Here is a 14965-nt window from a genome sequence, read left to right as displayed (position 1 = left end):
CCAGATACGGTCAATAAAAATCATTGATGTTGTTAATTACTGCTGGCGACTTTTAAGAGTATTCTTAATAGTTTAGTATTAAATATTTTATGTACAAATATCGTTTCCGATTCTTCCAATGTTTGCCGACACACAAAATTGTATTATAAACAGAACCCCATTTTGAATTCGGTCGCGAATTACAGATCGTCTAGAGTGGACTCAAAGTGAAACTTTCATGCACGCCGGAATTAATTTCAGGCTACGATCCTGGACCGTAGCGTTCGCGAACCTCGCCCTTTTCGCGGGTACAAAGCGGTCCAGATGCGTGCGGAAGTGGAACGAGCGAAATTGCGGATTAGATTGCGTGCTGCTCGCTATCGTGCGTAAGCATACACGACGCTCGGGAAACGAGATAAAAAAAAGTTTCTTTCCTGCATTCGAAATTATAATCTAAATACATTGCTCTAACATCGGCGGACGAAGCATTTGCATAAAAAGTATATTTTGCAAAAAGATATCGGCTTAAAATAAATTACTATGGAGCTGTACGTTGGCCAAAATTATCCGAGTTATTATAACATGCTTTTTGGGAGTTCGTGTTAGATTTCAAGAACGCATTCTATTTACAATTTTATGATATAAAAAAATTGTTGCAGGTTCATGAATACACAAATATAATAAAGCATACATTAAAGTATAGAGGAAAGTCCCCTATTATGAGACCAGTTTCTAATATGAGACAGCGGGGGAAATTAACAAGCATCATCTATTGGTTCCACCATGAATTTATTGCTCCTGAAGTGAAATCTGTTTAGTGGAAAAATTAGAATAGATTTGGACGTTGATAACCTGCTATCTCACATTAGAAGCCTATCTCATAATATGTATCCGTCACGAAGGACACGACATGTAAAATCGCGATTAGAATTTTATCCCAAAATTTTCGACGTGAATCATAAGTTAAGAAATTATTAAATTATTAGAGTATTCTAGTTTCACCTTAAACAATCGAAGGTTCGAAATTACAAAAGATAGAACATATAAAGTTATTTTTAGGAATAAGACCCCGGCGACTGAAAATGTTAATATTTATTATATTTGTGTTGTATGTACATCGGTCGCTATATGTATTTACTGAAATAAACGACAGTGTACTCGACATCATTTAAATTGAATAATGCAAAATTATGAAATGCGATTACAGAAAGAGCAAGATTTCAAGAAATACGTCAGCCATGTCGATAAACAAGTAGTACCAATGTAATAACGAACAACGTGTAAACCGAAACAACCCATTCTTTTATGTTTTTTTTCATATGTCACATTTTATCTCGTTCACTTGAAAATAATTAGCAAAAAATTCAAGGCTTCTTACAGCGAGTAGAAAATTCAATTTTCCCCTCGAAAGAGAAATTTCCCCGCTTATGGACCGTCAATTGCACTTGACGCTTTCAGCGAGGAAGAAAAAACGACGCGGAAAGCCCAGACAAAGAGCGCACACTGCTGCGAGAAAAGCGCAACGTAAACAAAGCAATGCCTGTCATCGGAAGAGACGCAGAATCGTTTCAGCGTCATTCAGGATTGATTACAGGCGGGGATAGCCATGATTGTTCGTGCATTCTCTCTAATTACCAAATTATTCAGCGGGAAACGAGAAAATCAATCGATAAGAGCCGCGAATGATCGTAGTTGTAATTCGGCGCTTGTGCTCCGAAATTGTCGGACTCACCCTTGGAACCTAACCTGACACCGCCCACCCTCGGGGAGAGCGTCCGACACCCCGGGTATCCCCTGCGAATGGTCTCGCTGGCGCGAGACGCGTTCGCGATGCGGCCGTCGGCGACGATGACAGAGACAGCGGCGGCGGCGGCGACGGCAGCGGCGGTGACGATGACGATGACGTGCGGCACGCGTTAATCGCGAGTGCTGCGTCGCGCGATAAGGCAAGCGAGGCGACGATACCGCGACTTCATCCCATCGTGGGCGACGGTGAGGGGTGCCTCTTCGTGTCGCGGCCTCCGCCACCAACCTACCTCGCCAGGACCGTAGCCGGCGACCCGACGAGCCAAGTCGAATGCCCGCCCACGTGCGGAGTTCGTATCACCGGGCGATATCGAACGCGATAAGCGTCGAATCGCGGGCTGGAAACGAGAGGAGTTAGCGTCCTGCTGATTGTCAATCTCATCATTGTACTCGGGGGTGGATCCCACGCGATATTTTGAATATTATTTCTCATTGTGCGCTTCGATAATTCAATTTTCAACGATAAAATTAAATTCCTCTCAGGCGTCAATTCATACACGGAAAGAAATGCTGCTGAATTGAAAAAAGTCAAGTCGCTCGAATTAAACGTTAACGTCGAGGGCTGCCACAAATGTAAATAATTCGTTCAATTAGCTATGGATTTTAATTTTAAACATTGAACCAAGTATCCAGATTATTAAGAAGCCATCTAATGTTTTTCATTCATTAATACTGATGTTGTTTCAACGATTTTATGTCAATTATACTTGATGCAACATCATATTTTTTCTCCGTACGATAAATTCAATTGTCAAGATAAAAATATGTATGATACGCGAAATTTTAATTTTGGGTTACATGAGATTCCTTCGCAATGAGGACCACACGTTTTCTCGTGCATACTAGTTTGTAGAATTAGGTGATAATTTTGAGAAATTAATTAATCGAAAAAATGTATCAAAAATTTTTGTGGAAAATTAATCTGTACAAGAACCTAGATTTTACCCCGCGGGTAGTAAAAATCGTACAACGACAGGGACGACGGTGTCGGAAAATGAGACGATTTCGAAACAATGGTGCCTCTCGCGATGTGTACGGTGTTGATTTGGCGCATGAGCGTAAGATATGCGCGACGCAAGTCACGCTTTGTGCGCGTCGCTCCGGGATTAATTCCAAAAATTCTGAATTATTCGCCGAGTATTGAGAGTAACGCGGGATGTCAGAAACAGAGTACGTTACATCATTCTCCTAATCCGATCCTAATGGACATCGCGCGGGCAAACATTAATCGTCATTACCCGCGACGGAACACGGTGAACATACGGTAATTGAAAATGAAGAACCGCAATGTAAGAGCGTAAATTACATGACTAATCTTCTTTTCGATAGAGAAATTTTTACAAATTCAGAACTGTTTTACTTAGACAACATGCAGAGGACTGAAGTACAAACACTTCACCTGTTTATCTCCAAAGGTACATTTCTTACGTAACGGCATATAATTTCAATTTCGATACATAATTATCTAATTAAATTAGAAGTTGATTTAGTTGCATTTATATACTCAACAGTAGAATTCTAAAAATTAAGATGATTAAAAAGCACCTTCCACATGATTTTCAGTTTCTGAACGAAATGCGACGGTAATTTCTTGGAGTAGTTCCAGGCGATCGTAGTCGAGCTACAATTCCAAATCATCAAATACAATAGATGTCTGCTCCATTGTAAGTTTCACTAGTAAATACCCCTACATTTTTCTTCAAAATCTCGCACAACCTCGTTGCTAAAGCTCGGCAATTATAAATATTAAATACAATATCTCCGAAAGCAAATCGTGATTTAAACTTACAATAATTTTCGCGCTACCTATTTTCTGTACTTAAAAGGACATACCTTGACAGGGCTGTTAGGTCTGTCATATCAAGGTGCAACAAGCGATATTATGCGCGTGCTACTCACGGACGATTGATACGAATGCAAAACTGAACTTGGCTAACTGGCCGAGTTAGCAAGCCTCGCCAGGTTCTGAAAACTCATTAGGAAATGTCCGTTAGGAAATTGCGGCGAGATCGGAGTCGAGTGATCGCAGGAGTTGTGTGCTCAGTCATCCAACACGAAAACGGAAAGGGCCAGGGATCTGCACGCAATAGACGTTCCGCGTTCGAATCGCGTGTCGCGTGCAAACACTCGACTTTTGATTTTCGGTCACGACCGGCATTCGCGCCTGAGAGGTGTTAATCGCAAGGGTACACTGGTGCCTTTAGATTTGCGACTCTGTCTATTGTGTGTGTGCGTGTGTGTGTGTGTGAGAGAGAGAGAGAGAGAGGGGGGGGGGATTTGAATATTTCGCAAATTGACTTTAGACCAGAGATCTATAAAAGATTCCATCTCAATAAAGTTGTAGCTCTCTGCTGCCTAGATGAATTTTTCATTTTCAAGCAAACCTAACTTTTTGATCCATAAATGGTTTTATTAGCAATGTAATTGCAATAGGAATTAAAGGGAATTAAGTAATCGATTATATATATTTTTTGTTTATTACTGCATAAAAGGGCTGGCTAAGCTCTTTAGAATTTGCCAGTTAACGTCGCGTTAATTTTATCATCGCATTTAATTTTTCGCGCAAGAAGATCAACGCAATCGTGCGTGAAATCGTTGATGGAAATAATTAATAGATACTATATCGTGTACGGATTACGGGTTGGTTCATTACGACGGCGATTACGCCAGAATGTGTTCTACATGTCGACGAGATTACTGTATTCGCTTCGGGATGAAAACCGGACTTAATCAATTCTGCATTGTACGGTGTCGATCTCATTACGAAACCCGGACGATCCGCGGCGCCAGGATTTCGATCACAAATTTTCGTCCCATCCGATCAAGCTGAATTTTCAGAGGGATTCGCGCCTCACGCATCGGCCCTACAACATGTGTCGGATGTTAACGAAAGTCTGCCCAAGGCAGTTTCGTTTTTCTTTTTTGTTTCGCGTTTGCACCCGATAGGTACGGAGCTCGGCAAGAAAAAGCAGCTCGAACGAAGGGAACGAAAAGCGCAAAGTTAGTCGGGACTCACGCGAAAGTTTATAAAAGCAGAAGCCTGCTTCGCGGTAATTACCGTTATAATGTTATAAATCTAGCTATTATCCCATTACGCGGTTCAGGTACGCGCGGATTTAGAAACTCCACCTCTAATGATCTGCGTGTTGACGTAAGTAAGCTACGTAACACCAATAATTCTTCGTCGAGCAATCTTACGTCGACATCGTAGGCTTAATATATTTTTTTTCCACTTCGGAGGGGAGCCTCTAACGATTGTTACAGTAATGGACAGTTTGCATTGGAGGGCACGCCAGAAATTCTATTATTAATTCTTATTTGTGCACGCGCACACAAAAGTCGCTCTAAAATTCGAAACCTTAATTTTATTTACATTCTCCACCTCGCGAAAAATGTTTTCCCCAACTAAGTTTCTACTTGTCGCCAATTGGGTAGGGAAATTTTCCATCGTTACGTTGAAGATTAAAATTGACTTTATTAAAATTTTACAGCGCCCCGTTTATTTAAGTATTTATAATTAATATTCATAATTGATTTATAATTATATTGTTGTAAAAATTCAATAAACAGATAATTTAAACGATAAACAGGTGAATTAATTTACGACTCAAACAGATTATATTTTGGATTCATCATTATGTTCATTAATATATTTTAATGAAATTTAAAACTAAGCAGAGATCTGTATATTCTGTATTTTCGAGACAAACCGTAGCGTGGCTGCCGGTCGCCGGCCCGGAGAATCGCAATGCAAAACAATTCCCATTGCATCTCATTTAAGAGTTTACCGCTCGATTCGCGCTCCTTATCGTAGAGACAGAGAGAGAGAGAGAGAGAGAGAGAGAGAGCTCGAAAGGTATCTCTTTTATTTCTCAGCGGGATAAAAGGGCGTCCCAATATTGGAATCGTCGGCGAAATGGATCTCCTAACAAAGAGTTAGCGAAGCACCCTGTACATTACCCGCTATACCCCTATTTACTCGCCGCCCTTTTTAATTAAAACGTAGACCGAGTCAACTGTCTCGACTTTTGCTCCGCTTAATTCGCCATTTCCGTGGCGTCTTTGTGATCCACTCTGTGGTCTCGCGCGACGTCGTCTGTCGCCGCCGTTTAATAGGGATATACCGGGCATTATATCGAGGTCGATTGATAGGCTTCCGTTATTTGCCAGCCGGATTTCGATTATCCACCGACTGTCGGCTTAATCAGCCAATTCCGTCCAAACAATAGCGATACGTAACGAATCGTATACACCTATCTTCGGTTATTGTATCGTACTGTACTTATATCGCGTTTCATCAGATACGAACACAAGTGTTATATTTATACGATTACAATTATTTTTTAATGTGGATATTCACGAACAGTTTGCTGTTATTTGATTTTCATTTCGCTGCACCATTTCGGTCCGTTTCTCTGTGCACTTGGGTATGTAAGTTTATTCCCTTTCCTCTGAATTTACGGGTTTCAATTCACGTGATTAAATTTCCGAAACACTCAAAATAATAGTTTCTTCGGAATAATTCTTATTCTTCTCCTTTCTCTCTCTCCAACGTTCTCGCTCCAACTATTCTTTTAATATCGCATTTCTTCTCCATTCAGTACTCCTAAACTCGATTCTCATAAGACCCGGGCTTAAATTGCGCTATTGAAAAACGCATAACGCGGTTGTTATGGACGGAATAAAACCGGCTTTCCTCGCAATTCTTCTTCAATCTGAGTGGATATTTCACTTTGGCCTACTTTTACATGAATTTTTTTTACCAATTCTATTCGACAAGTAGACGCGAAGAAACGAAGGGAGAGAAGAAATTTTCGCTTTTCCTCAAGAGTCGCTAGGTGCACAGATGCAGGCAAAATCTTCCCTTCGCCTCGCCAGATCCATTCCGAAAGATACCCGTGGAGTTTCTGCTCGCTTTAAGCAGACACACCCCCTTGAATGGCGGACTCATCCTCTAACAGTTTACCGATATCCGTCGAAGGCCTGTCATACTTAACATCGGCAATAAATATGTATATCGATCGGCCGTGAGGGCTGGCTCCTCGAGGTCGGTGAGCGAGAGAGGGCCGTTTTGTGCGCGCCGCGACGCGGCGCGCCGCGACGCCGACGGAGCAGCCGCGTCACGTGACGACGGAAATCGGCGTGGAACACGGGGCCGCGCGCGCGGCATCGTCAGTCAACCTCAGTCGGCGCGCGACATCCGTGTGAGGCGTATCGTACGCGTTCTGCACCGGCAGGCCGGTCGATCGAACCGGTCGACGAACCCTCGACGCGAACGCTCCGCGAGATCGCTCGTTCCGTCATTCCGTAGCCGAGGACTCGGTGGTCCCGTCAGTTTTTCGCCGATCCCGGAGGGAGCGCGATCGAGAACGATCGTCGATCGAACAAAGTGCGATTTATCTCTCTCGGTCGCAGTGCATCTTACTTTTAAAGAGTGCACCGCGAATATTGGCGAGAATCGCGGCGGGCGATCGACTTCCGGAAGTGAGTCCTCTTGAGGGAGTGATCGAGGGAGACGGTCGCTCGATCTCTATCGGATGCGGGAATTCGTTCAAAAGCTACCGTTCGAAGTCTCGATTAATCGTAACGTCGACTTAGATCAATCCTCGGATCAGGAGGAAAAGGATTGCCATCCGGAAAAGTAGAGAGAGAGAGAGACCTCGGTTAGTTGAGAATCTCTCGATCGGTCTTAGGCTATCGCGAGCTTAAGACAATAATCGTGAGACGGTGGCACGCACATCCGTGACTACACATTAGGGACATTAAGGGAACGCGTGTTGCGAGCATTAGGGGCCGAGCATCGAGAACCCTTCGAAGGGAATCGAGCGCCGATAATCGGGATCGATCTCGCATCGATTAAATTCAAAATCGGGCCAAAGGGAACGCCGGAGCGGAGTCGAGTAGCTGCATCGAATTGCACACGAGTTTCAAATTGCGCATGATATAGTAGTGAAAAATAGAATAGAAATAACGGGATAATAAAAGGGAAATTGGAGAAAAATTGGAGAGGAGAGCGCGGGACTCTGGACGTATAAGAAGCAACGCTGCGAGGGTTTTTTCCCCCTTTCATTCGGCTAATGTAAACTGGATTAATATTTCACGATCGCGATGTCGTAAATAACGTAAATTTCAGACGAGGTTCGAGAACCTCGCGCAGAACACATATAATAAAAGGAAAGCAGAGGGAAACCGCCACGGAAAGATGAAACGGTCCCGGCCGGCTGGTATCGCACGAATTAGAACTTCCGGCTACGTCTTATTGTTAGACGTTATTTAATTCCGCGGGGAAACAGATGGAAGCTGGAAGATCCCGAAGGTAGCTGATAACTTCGAGGGTACTCGAAGCGAGACAACATCATTCCCGCACATGCGGAATCCACGTATTCCCGCGCACGCGGTATCCCGAGATACTCGACCGAGGTGTCTCTCCTACGTTTGAGAAATTTGTAATAACAATACTCGTGGGATAGAAACGCGAGGCACCGTTTCCCTCCCGGCTACGTATCCACTGCTCTCGCGAGATTCGCGGATAAGGAGAGCGGGTTAAATGTAAGAACAATAAACTGGAAGATAAAACGTTTAACCGCGGAGAAAACGAGACCGGGAAGAAGGAATTTCTCTAACGATATCGCGTACGCTTAGTTGTTCGCTGATGTGCGATCGGAATGGACGACCCATCTCGCTGAACCCGGGTGATTTCCACGCAAGGGCGACCGGTCGACGGCAAACGTCGAGTTCGCTGCGATTTGGAGAATCCGACTCATAAACTCCGGCGCGATTAAATGCCACTGTCCCGATGCGTGCATTGTCGTTGCACTCGAAATCTACGAGACACTTGGCACGCGAACACTCGAGAGACAAAGACAACGACCTTTGCGGGCTGTTTCGCGCTCGTGGATTCGAGGGAGCCCGCTATGCTGTCCGTCACTGCGCTTGAAAAAGCTCGACACACCTCGTGAAAGGCCGATTCGCCGCCCGATAATCGTGGGATGTTGCCGAGAAGAATCTGAAGTGTGTGAGAGAGAGAGTAAAAAAGAAGAGATAAGCCTATAATGATGGAAGACGCGTTGGGGTCCAGCACGATGCGAGGTGAACTTCTTCTCACGTTTCTCATATCGAAATTATCGAGATTATAGAAAAAGTACGGGAAAAGATTTTCGGATAAAATATACGTACAAAAGAAAGAATTTTCTAACGTGCATAAGGGGATAAAAAAATATACACGTGCAACAAAAAGGATGTTAAAATCGTTACGCGCGTACAATTTCGGAGTCGAGTCGAGTTCAACAGAACTTTAATCTATTGCAGTTTTTACTTCTCAGAATCGAGTACTTCTCAGTCATTAATAATACGTTGAGTAATCCATATCGAAATTATTGAGATTGTAGACGGAGTGTTTTAAATCTGATAAAAACCGGGGCAAGAATTTGTTATTGCTGTAAAAAAGGGTATTATTGAATTTCTCTCGGATCGAATTTTTCAATGCCGTTACGCGACGGTGATTTTCAATTATTTTTATGCAACCCGTCGATCCTGACGAGAGTTAACGGACGTTTGTCACTTTATCGGGAAGGCGAAACCGCGCGGGAGGACGCAGTGTGCTGAATTCCATTAAAGTTTCCATTACTTTAGAACTTACGACGGGAATGAAAACTGCGTTTCACCCCGGGGATAGCGGCAGACAGTCCGTGCTTGCATTATAAAGTACTTAATGACCCGATATTCGTGTTCATTTATATCGCAAGAACCCATTGACTCGAAAGTGTGAAAGAGAATTGAAAAATGTTACAAAAAGCTACATTCAGCTGGGAGATAATTGAAGAACTGATCCTCTCGCTCGACACGCAAAACTGCAGATAATCCCACGATTCGGAAATAATGTCAAATTTTTCGACTGTTTGAGCATCGAAATTGTTTTATCGTTCGCAGCCCCTTTGAATTTTTCAAATCTACACAGGATCGGTAAGACATTTTCTTACTTTCCATGTCACGCTGTCGACAATCGAGTAAATTAACTGAGTTAATTATAACGTGTGCAAACGTGTCAAGATCAGACAAAATAAGAATACGCGAGTTTTACCGTCAATTAGTGCGTCGGGCTCGCTAATCGCGTTCGCGAAGGTACACGAAAGACATGAACGCGCGCAATGACGAACGGTGGCAATAGAGCGATTTCTCGCTGATAGTCTGACAAAGAAACAATTTATCCCGCGATAACCGCACTATTTATTCCCACTTACAGTTGTATCTAATCTTGCTTTAGACACAACAGTTCAACAGTTCAAGAATAAAGACATAATGTTTTCAAAACAGATCGATTATTTCAAATCCTGATGCCTTCTAACTTGATTCCACATTAATTTGACTTTACATCGTATCTCTGATAAATCATAGAGCAATTTTAGATTTGCATTTAAATTTGAATTCCTATTTTACGCCGGAGTATTTTATTAGCGCGCGATGGAAAACTTCGGTTCAATAGATAATTAAACTCTGCACATCTGAAATTTCTTTCGGTGAAAAACTCGCGACCGGTTTACTTTCCAATCGCGAAAAGATACGTAAGGACGAACCGCGATCTCGCAATGTCTTGTAAAATGAAACAATTGTCACCTCGTAGTTTGCAATTTAATTGTCGTGCTTTTATTTTCCTCGTGGATCTCGGTTTTATTAGATCTCGCCGCAAAAATTCAATTTCCTGCCGAATCGAGAAGATCGAAACTATCTGTATGCAGGGACGCGGCCTGCACGCGGAAAGAAAAAAACGAAACCCCAGATTACGTTAGGGATCGAAACTTTTCCCCGGGCGCGCCAGTGAATTTCGACGTGGAGAACCGAGCGGCGATCGTGTCGGAAGTGGCCCTCGCTGCGCCGCGTCGCCAACTTCCGCCTGTCGCGTGTACCGTGTCGCTCGGTCCTGTCGCCGGCGCTTCTTCGAGGCGGAATATCGAGTTGGTGCTTGTCGCGCGGAACTGATCTCTCGGGCCCTGGCCTCTCGGGCCAATTGTGGCTCGACATGCCGGTGTAGTTACGTGGTGTCTTGAAACGCGCTAAATTGACATTGCGAACTCGAGCCGGCTTTCACGTAGTCCAATTCAACGCGAGAGAGAAAAAGAACCGCGAGCGTGACACAATTTTTGCGACAAACGCTATTCTTTCAACTGGCTATTAATCAATCGCAGTCCCGCCGGTCGAACCGAAAAGGGGGCCCTTAAAGTAGTAATCTCGGCCCCGATGAATATTTATCGAACATCCGCGGGCTGACTTTAGCACGACTCTCGCCCGATTACGTGCGATCCAAACCGCGCGTTTGTAATTAATTAATATTAATTGCCGCGCCTGAACACCCGGCGCGGCGTGCGCGCCGGGGATGCGAATTTATTCTAACGTGTCGGTCGCGCGATACGACCGCACTCGCGCCGTTTCGCCGCGCTGTATCTCCTCTCCGTCGGGCAGATTACATTACCGCTAACCGAATTCCGCCGTACGAGAGCACACAATTCGGAATGGAGCTCGAGATTGAGTGCGGAACTCCATCTTGGTCATTTTCGCCTTCTACAATTGCCACGTGCTTGCGCGCGAGTGACTTAATGCCTCGTTCCTGCGCCGCCTTCTCGGCTTCCGATATTTCTTCTCGTAACATTCTCCCTCGTGCGCTGAATTTATTTAATTCGCACGCACACACGTGCGTACACGCGCGAGACGTGTGGCGCCCCGGTAATATTATACCACGCACCCGTTTTAACGCGCCTCGATTGTTGCACGCGCATTATTGATAACCTCCATGCGAAAATGCAGTTTTAATCATCGCCCCTAATTAAATCAATCCTGGCCTGTTATTACAGGCGCACTCTCTGTAAGATAATAATACGAACGGGCTGCAAGTTTCCTCTTCCCAATAATTCGAGCCCCGGCATTCGCAGCTGTATCGCTGTTACATGTATTATGAGCTATCATCGTTACACGTATTATCGCATTTGTTGTAACGCGCTGTTATTATTAAACACAGATTATTATCGTAATGCGGATTTTATCGGGATTTGTTATTGCAGATCTTTGTTCCGGAGAGACTGACGGCGCAACAATTTCGCCCGCGTATAATTGTTGCCATGTGTACACATACATGTATACGGAAAATTCTAACACAGTTTTCGGTAAACAATCACGATTTAATTATAAAATGCTGTACAAAGTAAGTTGCATAGGTGACCCGGGGGAGGAGGGGGGATTCTGAAATTGATCGTTATCTTTCCGCCAGGCTACACTGTAAAAAATTGCATACATAATAAGTGTAGCGATTACACTATCAATAACGGAAAAACATTTTTTACTCTTACGTATTTAAATCAAACATTTTTACTCTTAAGTATTTACTCTGTCGTGTAAATACTTGTTTATGCTTGATGAAAAATTACAACAAATTGTAAAATTTATACAATTGAAAGCAAGCGGTTTACTTATTATATATAATTTTACCTACAAGGTGGAAATTTACTGACGCGTGTAAATATACACCTTTAATAGATGGTCCCAATATTACTCATTATAATAATTGCAATTTTACATGTAACTTCTTTATAGTGTATTTGGTAACGACTTATTATAACGGTGAGCCAGTCTACCTATACAGCACGCATGTCTAAAGGGAACCTTTACGTCTTTACTAGACTTTACTTTACTAGACATACATATCTAAAAGATGACTTAAAGCCGTCTTAAATATGCCTTTCAGACATACGTCGTGTTTGGGTAGTTAAATTTTAATTAGAGAAAGTCTATATACAGTGCAGTTAATTGGTATTTAAAAAGCGATAATTATATATAAATACAGTCATTACCGACTCAAGTCAATGTCAATCTGTCATAACACATAATTTCAAATATAAATTCGCGTATCTTCCAATTAATATATTACATTTGGCGCGATTAAATCTTGAATGACATATATTAAAAAAGAAGTCATAGTGTAAAAATGAAGCGGATAAGTTAATGCAGACACGAGAGTTCTGTGATCCTTTCACGTACGTCAATAATGTGAAAAGTTGGCCGAATAAAAATTCGCGCTTTTGTAAAGCAACAATCCCTCATGAATTATGCAATAACTCGCTGTCGAGTACGCTTCTGTAATTGTAACGCTAACGTCGATATTGGAGTTTTTCCCGATAGATACCATAGTATAACTGGTAGAGGAAAGTCCCCTATCATGAGACAGGCTCCTAATATGAGATAGCGGGCTTTCTGCTAAATTAATGGGCATCATCTGTTGGTTCCACCATGAATTCATTGCCCTTGGAGTGAAATCTGTTTAGTGGAAAATTGATTGTTGGATCGTGTAATCGTTGCGGAAAAAAGATTTGCGATTGAATTTGGACGTTGAAAACCTACTATCTCATATGGTGTGTTGATTTCCTAAGACTTTGCCTTATGCTTTGTTCGGTTTAAACGAGGTAATTGATTATAATTGTTTGACCAATCCGTATTACATTCTGTATTATATTCTTATCCCGAGTTTTTCTATGATCTTACTGTAGTTTCACTGAAGAAGACCCGAAGAAGGGTCGAAACGTTTGTTTCTTATTAGAAAGAAATTTTGACCTTTATGTTGTGAGAACCGAGTTCCGTTCATTTTGTGGCTCGCATTGGCACTTTCCCCTTATCTTTCTGGGAGCCCTCACTACCCTTTGGAACTTAAAATCTTGTTCTTTAAATCTTTGCCATTTCACAGTGGCAAACTGTGCTCGAGCGCGTTAACTTGCGTCGAGTGTCTCCCGATGGAAAAGCAGCCTATGTAGATGCCTGTGTCAGTTCGTCAGTAGTACAGTCAGGCCTTGATCGGACGAGGCTACGCGCGGTGGCCATGAGGGTACCTGCTTTCACGATCGCGCCTTGGGCGAGCGCGATTTAAGTGCGCCGCCGTGCGAAAAGGGCATTAAAAACGAGTCAATGACGGAGGAGAGCGTTGGCCTCGGTTCGTGACTCGTCAAATCGAGCCGCAGGAGACGCCCGAGTAACGCGGTCGTATCAATTCGATACGTATCGACAATGCGAGCTTACTTCTGATATCGAAATGCAGATTGCTTGTTCAATAATACATCACTGAGATAACGACGGCGTATCGGATACCGTCGACGATATTACGTTGTAGCACGTCAAAAGTTTGCGAGCCACGGTGGAAACGAATTTTCACGTTGCAGACAATTGCCGAAATATTACTTCCTTCTCTTTTTCAACGCACGAAACTGCGTCAAACATATATGCAGCTTGCGTTTTGTTCCGAAAGAGAAAAATAAAAGGCCTGCTCCAATTTTATCCGGCGCAGCGATTTTTTTTACGTCGGCGTTACGCGCGGATGTCACTTGATGCACAAATTCCGCGGGTGAATTCGTATTATGATATAATATTTCAGTTTAAAAAAATATGCCCACCACCGACATGGTGTTTCAGTTGAAGAAGAAAAGGAAATCGCGCGGAAAACGATAACAAATGGAGCGACAGTTCGACGATCCTCCTGATTTATGAGACGGTAAATTAACGTTCGAACGCCGCGATATTTCAGTAGAACGAGCGCAGAAGACCGCTTAATTGAATGACACAAATTACTAATTATTTCGTCGCTTTGACGAAGTAACGCGCGTCGACGACAGTTATGACACTTTCATTGGCGCGTTGGCGTTTTCTCGCGAGTTCGCCGTTCAACGACGTGCAAAAATAGCGCCAATTCGGCTGGGTTATGCGTCTGTAACGGGAAAAAATCGCGAACTCCCGCCGCGTACGTTAATTAATCGTTGTTTCGCCCGCCTGATTGAATTTTGCATCGAGATAGCGAAAGGCGCAAACGCGTCGCCCCTGCGATATAATTAAATATCGTTATCACCGAGACGGTGATAACGCGGGTATCCTGTATTACGTTAATTGAACTCGCGTTACGCCATAGACGTAATGAATATACACTGGGCGTCCCACTGAATAAGCTGAAGCTTGTGAAGAGAGAGACAGAGAAGATTTAAGTAGAGACCCTGTAATCGGAGACTGGCGTTTCTACGATCGTAAAAGAGTGAGATAGCCTATGTTTCTCTCTCACTCGTAGGAACTTGGCGAACTCTTATGGCCAGTCTCTGATTACAGGGTCTCTAGTGCGCACTAGTGCAGGCTACCGAATTCGCTATAAGTGTGCTACTTT

The 14965-nt window shown here is 43.3% G+C and overlaps 2 protein-coding genes across 5 annotated transcripts in view; one reads left to right on the top strand and one right to left on the bottom strand.

The window, feature by feature from the left end:
* Positions 1–1961, bottom strand: part of LOC105563056 — a 12951-nt gene extending 10990 nt beyond the window's left edge. Inside the window, exon 1 of the mRNA XM_012014332.1 lies at positions 1712–1961. The gene's annotated coding sequence lies outside the window, so the exon portion shown is untranslated. The remainder of the gene's footprint in view (positions 1–1711) is intronic.
* A 902-nt stretch (positions 1962–2863) lies between these two features.
* The window catches only part of LOC105563054 (adenylate cyclase type 6), a 109716-nt gene continuing 97614 nt past the window's right edge, over positions 2864–14965 (top strand). The window contains exons 1-3 of one of the 4 annotated variants that reach the window (XM_012014331.1): positions 2864–3049; positions 3150–3200; positions 3349–3449. The gene's annotated coding sequence lies outside the window, so the exon portion shown is untranslated. Of the gene's footprint in view, positions 3050–3114; positions 3201–3348; positions 3450–6975; positions 8875–14965 lie in introns of those variants that run through there. The other 3 variants (XM_012014330.1, XM_012014329.1, XM_012014328.1) reach the window with 3 other exon arrangements.

Source organism: Vollenhovia emeryi, unplaced genomic scaffold (assembly GCF_000949405.1).
Source record: "Vollenhovia emeryi isolate VEMERY1.0 unplaced genomic scaffold, V.emery_V1.0 DF939180.1, whole genome shotgun sequence".
Lineage (NCBI taxonomy): Eukaryota > Metazoa > Arthropoda > Insecta > Hymenoptera > Formicidae > Vollenhovia > Vollenhovia emeryi.
Note: the sequence above shows the minus strand (reverse complement) of the source record. Positions and strands in the feature narration are given on the sequence as shown.